This window comes from Ascaphus truei, chromosome 1, assembly GCF_040206685.1.
Source record: "Ascaphus truei isolate aAscTru1 chromosome 1, aAscTru1.hap1, whole genome shotgun sequence".
Classification (NCBI taxonomy): domain Eukaryota; kingdom Metazoa; phylum Chordata; class Amphibia; order Anura; family Ascaphidae; genus Ascaphus; species Ascaphus truei.
Window position 1 is genome coordinate 525,920,344 of NC_134483.1, and position 11,202 is coordinate 525,931,545.

An 11,202-nucleotide genomic window follows, 5' to 3' on the forward strand; every position below is an offset into this window, starting at 1 on the left:
TGCCTCGCTGCCTCCTGTCATGTAAGCCCTGATAGAAACAGGCTGTGCCAAGCTATCCTAGGGGAATTGAACCCCCCTCATGCTGACTCTCTGAGTGACAGAAGTGGTGGTTACTCAGGGTGTGTGTACAGCCAATCATGGTACAGACCTTGTACCCTCCCCTTCTGGAGTCTCAGAGAGGAAGTTCCAAAATATAGAGAGTTCTTTTCCACCCCTCCTAGGGTGAGGAGGTGTGTGCTGCTCTTCCTGCTGGGAGTGAGACATGCCAGTCAGTCCCTCCTGGGCTGGCTGGTAAAAGAGAGATCAGAGGCCTCAAGACTACCAGAGAGCCCAGCACCATCCAGAGGCATGGGACCCTCTGTCATCAATCTGCATCTGCTGTATTCCATCTGCAGTGACTGTTCAAATAAAGCCCCTTTGTTTTATATACCCCTGCCTGAGTCTACAGTCTATTGGGCAGGGGTGTGAAAGAAGTTTGTTCTGGTGGGGACTGTCTCGAGAAATCCTGGAGCCCACCACAACTGGAGGCACTGACACCCATGAGTGAAGACTAAAGTTCACCAAAAGCCTGTTCTGTTCCACACCATCGTTGACCACTCAGCTCCCCTGAACCCTCACAGGTATGCATGCACCACAAACAGCAGTAACCAGTAGTACATCTTTCAGAGAGGGGGGGAAACTGTGTTCCATAAGTAATACCTAAAAATCCGTTTTTTTAACCAAGGAGCAAAATTAGTGGTTGAAGGGAAAATTAAAGCTCCACGGGCTGCAGGAAGAAGGAAATACAATCTAAGGGCCGGTGAAGTTAATACATGTATATATTTGTTGTACGTACTACATTATATAAAAACTGAGCCTCTAAAGCCTAAACATTCACTTACTCTATAATGTATATTTATTTACTTTAGCGTTTTAAAGAATATAAATAAATGATCCATTATAAAATACATTTAACCCATCTATACCCATCGTCCATCTATATGGAATCCTAATGTACACTATATATGACTAAACTGGTCCATTCAGGTATTCATCGCTTCTCGTACTGTTTTTTATTAACTGTCTATTCTCTATTACCAGGTCCCGAATCAAACTATTATTCTAGTTTATTGACATTGTGTGACACAAGTTATTAGACGTTCTTCTGACTTCTTCTCAGGTTCTTTCAGTTAAATGAATAGAATTGCTCTTCACTCATATTGAGAGTACACACAGTTTATATCCAAATCCCAAACTGCAAATGACTGATGCGGAAAGACAGCACGCCTCTTATTCAATATATTTCATGCCTTTATGAATTTCCATTCTTTTGGGTACATTCTTAGTTCACTGCAACACCTACATTTACATATTGACTGCAATTGTTCCACTTGACATAAATGAAAGCTTGAATGGAAACCTTTATTTAAACCATGAATATATAAAGGATAAGGCTTAAACAAATGAACACTGATCTTTTGTAACTTTGTTTTCTTGTTAGCGAGTTACCTACTATATCTTGTTACAATCAGTAACTTGCTGTATATTGTTTTCATACAGTAGGTTATTCGGAGGGGGTGGGGGGGGCATCCAAAATAATTTTCTGGGCCCAGGAAAAATTTCACTGGAGAACCCACAATTGTTAGGACAATTATATTTCAAGTCTATTTTTTCCTTATAATATTTCTTGCTTTTCCCCTTCAAGTCTATTCAATATTTTCTTCCCCCTTAGGTTATTTCTCTTTTACACCTTTCCAGTCATTCAAAGTTGTCTCCTTGTTTCTCTCTGTTCTCCCCACCTCTCGTGTATTTCTCTTCTTTCCTCATAATGTCTTTCACTCTTTTCCTTCCCCCAATGTGTTTCTCTCACAGTCCACTTAATATTTCCCCCTTTATCTCTCTCTCTTTGCTCCCATGTAATTCTCCTTCATTATGCCTGCAATGTCACCCTCTTATTCCCCCCCCTTTGTCAGTCTTCTGTCTTTTTAATTCTTCTGTATTTTTATTCCTCCAGGTGCCTCTCTCATCTTTCTCCTTTAATGTTAACCTCTGTAACCTTCATGTCTCACTTTTTTCACAGCATGTCTTTTTCTCTTCTTAAAACCTTCATGTCGTTCTCTTTTCTCTTGTCATGTATTTTTTCCTGTCCCTCACATCTCTCTTCCTTCCTCCATATGTTTCTCTATATCTTCAACCCTATCTTTCTTTTTTGATTCATGTATTTTTTTCTTTTTTTAATACCCTCATGTCTCTGTCTCTCTCTCTCTCTCTCTCTTTTTTTTATTACATTCATACCATTATCACTCTTTATACTGCTCTCTTTAATTCTTAAAATCTCTCTCACATCACCACCCCCTCATATCTTTCTCTTCTCTAACCCTTCATGTCAAGGATGGTACCATGGTGCAGTCGGTGCAAATAATCGGGTCCATATCCTTTCACATTAAGAGGCCCATACTTAGGCTTTGGTCCCAGTCAGCACTGGAGCACGCGCGCCTGGTGGGGGCGGGGGGTGGGTGGCTATCGAGTGCACAGCGGTGCACCGCGATCTGCGGTCCTGGGACAGAGGGAGAGTGTGCGAAGAGAGGGGGCATGGCGGGGTGGTTTGCAGGGGCGTGGACATGAACTCACGCAGCTGGTTTGCCCTTATTGGCTTTACCGCCGGCAGGGGCGTGGCCACGCCTCCGTCGCAAACTCTGAGCTTAAGTTCCCCTGTCTCAGTGAAAACATGTTGCGCACCGCTGGGGAAATGTGTGCAACAGGGTAGTAACCAAGGGGTGGGGGTGGAGCCAAGGCGTGCGCTGTTTAAGGTACAGCGTGCGCTGTTTGAGGATATCCTTAATTTTTTTGGCAGTCAGAGAAAAACATTGTTCATCCCTTGCACGGTTGGAAATTTCAGCGTTTTCTTCAGCTATAAACAGCTGGAGAATCCCTGAAATAAGCTATTTTATGGGATTAATTCTGCTGATACAGAGGGCAGTGCAGATCTTAACCCCATGAGTTCCAGATTGATCATATCCAATTAATGTGCTATCAAGAGGTTAAGCAGTGCCCTGCAAGGTGGGGGGGGGGGAGGAGAAAGGGGAGGCTGGCTCCGGGCGACTCCAACAGAGACTACAACACTGCAGGAGGAAGAGGTCCGGGCTGATGGCTGTCCACAATCTGGCCGTGTCCGTATACAATAGAAGAGGAAGAAAAATATGCGCGCTGTCCCTTGATATCCTCCCTTTAATAACGGGTCCTTCCTACTGCTCCCAGTCTCCCGTGATCAGCGGGGTAAACTCAGTCACAAAAAATACACAAAAATAGGAGTGCATGAAAGAGACAAAACCGAAATTTAATACACAAAATCTTTATACTGTATGTAAAAAAGACAGAACATATAACACCACATACAGATAAAGATCACATTGATCTAGTGGTCTGTGACATCCACAGAGGATAAGGAACTACTGCACAGAACATCACGACTAGAAATTCTACGCAATCCCTAAGTATATTAACAGGGAAGGAGTCTGGAGCTAAATGATATAAAGCACACGGACCTCAAGCGAATAGAGCTCCTATCAGCGTCCTCGTGGTGTCTCAGGACTGCAGCCTGGATGTCCGTCGTCACGGACGTCGCGTCGCTGCGTATGAGGTCACCTATGCGTTTCGTGTCATAAGACACTTCTTCAGGGGGTAAGTCATGTGATCCCTAGGTATTACTTAAATACCTGACTAGATAAACCCTTAGCCAATAGGGATCACTATACCGGATAGAAAAACACAGCCTTCCAATCAGTTATCACAAAAATACTAACAATACATTACACAACTTAATACAAATGACAAACAAATTACTATAACATTAAACAACACATCACATATAAAATTACATCCTAAATGCATAACCTAATCGTATTAAAGTATACTGGGATAATTATTAGAATAACATTGCATACCTAACTAAATAATCTTGCATACCATATATAATACCCATATATACATTAGCACTCTAAAAAACATTTTAAAATATATATTTATTAGAATGATATACATTCACATATATATCTATTTATTTAAAAAATATTTATTTAAAAGAATTAAAATAATATGTATAAAAAATAAATAAATAAAATATAATATAAAGAGTCTTTAATGTCTAGACTTATATTATATGAGTCCTCTCTCTATATTAATGTCAACAAATGTGAAAACATCAATTGATCATAAATGCAAACTATACACATACAAATAAACAATAATTTCCTGAATATGTACATAAAACCATGTGTAACTAAATGGTATAGACTTCACATACATGAATGTGTATAATGTATATACATAGAGCTTACAGATAAGATATTAAACCAAAAAGTGATCTATAAACACATTAGTATCTCAGTACACATATTAGTGTTAATGTATATAAATACCATAAATTGTCATAGATGAAATTTATACCCAAGGATTATATACAATAATTCCCTTAATTGGTACATAAAACCTTAGGTAACTAGAAGGTGTAATCCTTCATACAGACAAATGTATATAGTATATAAACATTAAAATAACGGGGATAGCATCAGACCATAAAGTGCTCATTTCAAAAAAGGGGCCAGTTGAATAAGTTCATTTAACATAACTTATCATGGTGGTAACAAGCAACTTTTGACGCGTTTCGCGCTAAAAATAGCGCTTTATCAAAGAGTGATAACGCGTCAGAGGTTGCTTTTTACCACCGTGATGTTTGCCTGAGAATTAAAGTTACTTTTTAATCATACTTACTGCCTAAGCCCAAGATTTTTTGGTGCTGCTGTGTTCCTGTTGTTTCCTGCTTCTGGATCTCCTTTCATTTACCTCCTGTCAGGACCGCATGGTCCATGCCCGCAGCTTCCTACCTGCCGGGGCCAGCGTCCCATCATGGCGGCTCGCGCGGCCGCTCTCTCCACTCCTCCGTCGGCACGCTGCCTCTGCCTTCCGGGAGCACGCAGTGCGTCCTATCCTCGCGCACACCTCGGCACGCCACGCCCCAAACCCGGGAGCGCGCGGCACGCGCATGCACCATTTAAAGGGACAAACACCTGCAATACTGTCTGGACTCATTTCAGATGGGATACACCTGAGCTTCACCTCCTCCTTTCTCTCCCTGATTGGTACTCCTCTGTATATTAGTCTCATTCATCCTTTGGTCGTCGCTGAGCATAGACCTTCTATGCACCGTGCTCACTTGCAGCCTGTGTACCTGTTCTCGTTATATCACTTACCTGTTGTGACCCTGCTTGTACCTGACCTGTCTCTTCTTGTTCCCCTGAACCTTGGCTTGGCTACGGACTTCTACGCTCTCTACTCCATGAACTCGGCTTACAGAAATCTTCTACGCTACGCTCTCCTATCCTCGACCACGGCTTACGGATCTCGACCACTCTACGCTCTCCAATCCCGGACCATAGGAAAGTACCCGCTACCCTCTCCACTCTCCTATCCTGACCCTGCTATATTCATGACTCTGCAATCTGGACCCACCCTTGTGGCTTAGGGTGGTGGTTATATATATTCCCCACCTCGACCCCACAGTTCAGTCCAGGTTGCAGTGAGCAACCGTGACACCTCCTGGCTGGGCGCATGCCTCATAGGACATTAAATTAACAACAACAATTGTGAGTACTTTTACCTTATAAATGAAGAGGAACACATTTGTGTCATGGGAGACAAGCACTTTTAACACCTTAATACCTAGATCCTTTGATTGAGCAAAGCAAGAGATAAAATAAATTGTGATTTATTTACATAAGGAACACACACACGATTATTTGCAAAAAAAACCACTTGAAATACCCTTACTGGGATGGGGCAAAACGAAATCTTCTATTTCCAAAATGAATTCTTCTAGAACAGAGTCTTTAGGCTCAATTTCCCAGGAGTGAGAGTTGTGCGCAAAAAAAGCCGAAAACAGTCTTTTGATAGAGGCGCCTCTCGCAACCCCTGTTTCTCCTCCGCAGCTGCTTACTTCGTTCTACTGTCGTACAATTGGTTCTGGATTCCTTAGTTCTTACGAACCCTTGACCTGGGTTACGATGTTGCAAAGTTTAAATTCCTGCTTAGATTGTTACCGCATGATGGAACTGACTCCCGATCGGCTGCAGGGATTTTTATGCAGTTAAAATCCCTATCTGTAACCTCTGCAGCCAATCTCGTTCATGGGAATAATATCCCTACCTATCCCAGGGTTGCCCCTACATGGCAAATCCTGGCAGAGGGCTTCATAGTTTGCTCCGGGCATGCGTGAACCTCGCACCTTTGCCGTTTAGCATACCAGATCAAGCCAACTGCCCTGGCGCCATTTTCTCTGGTTTGGCTGGACATCTGGACCATCTGCTAAGATGGGAGATACCTAAATTACCCCTCCCCGCTTAACACCTTACTTGGCTAAATCCTTTCAAGTACGGGCTTTCCCTAGACATTCTGGCATGGAATCAGAGGGAGTCCTTAGACTCCTTAGACTCCTAAGATTATTACATTAATGTCGTCTCTCCTATTAGAGACTTATTATACTTATGCATGTAAGCAATTATCCTCAAACTCAGATGCACTGATATAGTGAGATTTATTTTCTATTTTGCTGGCTATATTTACAGTGAAAACCCCCTTGCTTTGTTCTCACTGATGTCTGTTTTCTTGGAATAACAACCCTGTTACTGCCAACTTCTGCCCAATTATATTGCTGAACTTACTATACCACCCCTCTGATATAACACACATGGCTCATAACTTTGCTCATAGAGGGAAGTACATGCACTCTGCAATATGGTGCTGGAGGGGGGTACTTATCTGCCGGTGCACTGGATCCAAGGAGGTCCAGACGTCCCAGTGGAGAAAAACAGTGTAGAGAATGGAAGCAGGCACACGGTCTTATGCAAAGAATTTTTAATGTGCCACCAAAATGTCCAACGTTTTGACAGGGAACTGCCTTTATCAAATAGAGCCCTCTCAAACCCTCTCCTTGATAAAGGCAGTTCCCTGCCGAAACGTTGTACCTTTTGGTGGCACATTAAATATTCTTTGCTTAAGACTGTGTGCCTGTTTCCATTCTCTACACTGTTCATAACTTTCCTCACTATTTTTTAACTACTGTAACTTCCAATGCCTAAATAGGTGATCAATTAAAGATTCAGGAGTATGTATCCTGCTGCGTCCATGCCGCATAAGTGGCCACTCACCCCCCTATGCTGATCTAACAATCCACTGTTCTTCTTTAAAATTTCATGTAACATAATACATTAAATTCTTAGTGCAGGCTCAGGGTCCCGCTTCCATCAAATTAAATCAAGTAGGTTTGGAAGAAATAGTAAATTAAAATCCCACATCACCTTCACATGTCCTAGACAGATCTGCAACTCTGCTTTTCACCATTATCTCTTAGCATAGCGGTACACAAAGTGGGGGGGGACAAAGGTCCTAGGGGGGCGCAAGATTTTCTCTGGGGGGCACGGCTGTTACAGAGGACCCGTGCTTACCCTGAAGGCATTTAAAATAAATACCAGGGATCATGCGAGGCCTCTGTAACTTTTTGCTTACTTTGAGTTCCAGTGACGCGTCTCCATGGCAACCGACGTCAAGTGATGCTGCGCGGTCATGTGATGTCACGTTACATGACCCAGCGACTTTATTTTACGTCGGAGCTGTGCAGGGGGGGGAGATGCGAGCCAGAGGAGAGAGGACACAGGGGGGGGGGGGGGGGCACATGTGGGAAACTTTGCCCTCCCCTGTTTTAGCATACATTGCGTCCCCTGATGCAAATGAGCACACACAGTGTGTCTCCTTTTGCTTTTTGTCCATTTTAACATGGATCCTTATAAACTACTGCCAGCCCTATTACACAGCTTTTAGCACAGCCTGGGTTAAAGAAGTGCAATGCCAGTAAAACCTACTCACAGACAGTTTTTTTACCTGTTGTGTCTCTTAAAAATGTGCAGACCACTCGAGAACCTCAGTGATCAGGAGAATAGAGGAAGTGATGTCTATGGAGAAGCTGACTGCCATGCTCCAGAAGAGGATGCCTCAATACCAAAATACCTGGGACCCTTGGATAGAGAGATAAGTTCTAAGAACGACAAGCGGAGGAAACCCTGAGCTAGACAAATCTATAATGATTCTAAGGGGAGGATCCTGGAACGGGCCCGGGGCCCCAAATTCCCACCCCCTGTTACCCTCTGTTAGTCTGCCCTCCCCCCCCTCCCCCTCCTGCCCTCTGCATCTTTTCCTTGCTCTTTTCTTTCTTTCTCACCTCTTTTCTCACACTAGAAAAACGAGAAAAAAGATGTTGGTCATGACGTACCTAAACAATGGTAAAGGTCATGGGCCCATGACAACAATGTATGTATACTAATATGTGAACATGACCAATAAAAGAAATTGTTACAAAAAAAAAAAAATGTGCAGACCAGTTGGCCAAATGCTCCTCATTCCCTGCCGCCCTGAGGATGGATGGGCCAACTATACACATAATTCTTACCCTTTCAAAATATGTGTGTAGTGTTACAAACATTTATTACAATATTATTGTCATATGCAACAATGCATTTCGGGAATGAGGCAAAGCACAGGTCAGCCAGGGAAGGGGATTCTTGTTGGTCAGAACTAATTTAGGAACATTTTCTGGGCTGTCCCCCAATTTTATCATCATTCTGGCTGAGATTAAACTCAGCCTTTACCTCCACTGGTTTACCACTGCCAGCCTGCTCTGTGACCCACAAGCTTGTCCTGTTTTATCTCCTCCCACTCAATGGAAATTACACACAGTTGATGGTTGTTAACTGTTCCCTCATTTGCCCAAAGCGTTGTAAGCTTGGTCTTTCTGCCTCCTAATAGAGGTAAATGAGAATTGTAATCCTAATAGAGGTATATTAGTATTTTATCTGGTAGTGTTAGGACTTGCGAATGGGTGTCTGCCTTGTCGTGGCTCGCAAGCTTACAACGCTTTGGCCAAAGGGTTAAACTAAATGACCCTTTCAAGAGAATATATAAGTATTTTACTGTGTATTTCTGTCATGTTGGATGTAGCATTGGGCTTCTCTGTCGTCTGTTGTATACATATGCACGCTCAATAGCACTCCATTTTGACACTTAAATACATACATATATTTTGTGGGGGCTCAGGGGTTCCCAAAAAGTGCTTGCTGGGGTTTTGTGTTCTATCAATGTTTCCTGCAACCAGGTTTTTTATTTTTATTATTACACACCCAATACCCAAGTCTATTTCCATCTCCCTAAAAAAATGAGCATTTCCTGTCTCAAAGCACAAATTGTATTTATCCCTTGATAACACATCACAGTGCTAGCTGTTCTACTGCTAGTAAAAAGCTGAGAAAGTGTGATCGAATATTGGGGAGGCCCACTTACATTTAACCTCTACTGTAATGCAGGGATCAGCAATAGAGATGAGCACATTTTGTTTGCCGATTTGGATCCGCCTTGGATAGGCCGGTTCCTTTAGTCCGGGGATTTCCACGAATCAGTCTCAAAAATAGCAATTCGCCTTTTGCGGGTATTTTCCTTTTTTTTTTTTTTTTTAACTCCGAGAATCAATCCGTGGATTGCGCAATCCATTGACGTATTTTAAGAATCCAATCCACGGATATCAGAAATCTGCTCACGGATTGCTGAATCCACAGATTGGATTCTTAAAATCCGTCAATGTATTGTTTCCAATGACGGTTTTGGATGAATCCCTGTGGATTGAAACTACTGTATAACAATCCGTCGGCGGATTTTACACCGCGGAACGGATGTTGGCAAACTCGGGAAATTCTGGGAAACGGATTTGGACTGGTTCGCCCGTCTCTAGTCAGCAACTTATTGCCTCTCTGGAGACCAGATAAAATGTTTAACTGAACAGCATTAATTAATGTTGAATTTTGGGAGTAATTTTACCTGTAATGTAATTTAAATTAACGTCTACAGTTTCCTGAATTAAAGCAATATACAGTGATAGCTGTACCCAGTGTGACATAATGTCACGCTGTGCAGCCCGCAGACCAGGCCAGTACCCTGTACTGAGGTGGGATGTTGAATATACACACCGACAGCAGAGGGAGCGAGTCCGGGGTGTGGTTGTAGCGTGGCCAGGCCTGGATTAAGATTCAGAGTAGTCGTTGTACTTGCCGAGTTCAGGAGTATAGAGAGTTCCGTAGTCAAATCCGTTTCCCAGTCCAAGGGTCTGAGAGGTAAGAATCGTGATGGGTAAGCCGAAGTCGGGAGCCAGAGAGGCAAGTCAGACAAGCCGGTTCAAATCTGTAGGGGTAAAGACAAACAGGAGCACGACACAGTTTCCAGGCTACACAGGAAGAGAGGAGCTATGCAGAGCAAGGAAGTGAAGGCAAAGCAGAATATTTAAAGCGACAGTGACCAATCCGGACGAGGGGCATGGCGGTGGCATGTCGAGGAGCTGCTCGTGAGTGGCTGAAAGACCAGGAAGTAGTGGAGCACAGCTGAGAGTCTGTAACACCAGTGCCAGAATCCAAGATGGCGGCGGCAGAGTTCAAGGTATGCACTGGGCGGCGGCATGGGTAGCGACGGGGGGCAGGGGTAGCAGCCGCTGCAGTACTGGTAGAGGGTAAGGAGGGGTCACGCCACAAGGGACGTGGCCCCCGATTCATTACACATACGCAATCTAGGAGATCGGAAAGGTTATTAATTAAACATTCATGCATTTTTTCTTTTTTTTACTTATATTTTTTAATCAAAGATTTCTTTAAAGAAACAATTGTCAATTTCTGGGTTATTTTCTGACACTACAGTATGTGAATCAAATTATTCGAATCATGATAGAGCAACATATAATTTATCCAGGACAAAAAACAGGCTTTGGTAGGTAAAAGCATATTTGATCAAACGTTTTGCCTTGTGACTTATTGATGGTCATTGAAAAAGCCAATCATATGGGAAATTGTTTTAGTTTGAAACTGAATGTTAAATCCCTGGCTGTCTCTGGGTGAGTGACAAGCTGTTCAGCCTCTCAGAGTGGGAGAGATGTGCAGCCTACATTAATACCTATTACTCTACCTCTGCATCCCACTGCCATTAAAATTCCTGAGTGACAGAGGCCACTCAGTCTAACAAAGAGGAAGAGAGATGTGCATTCTTATTGGCTTTCTCTGGTTGAGTGACAGGCCATTCAGCCTATCACATTGGGACGGTTGTAGGAGACGAGTGTATAGGAATAACAAGGGAGACTAAACA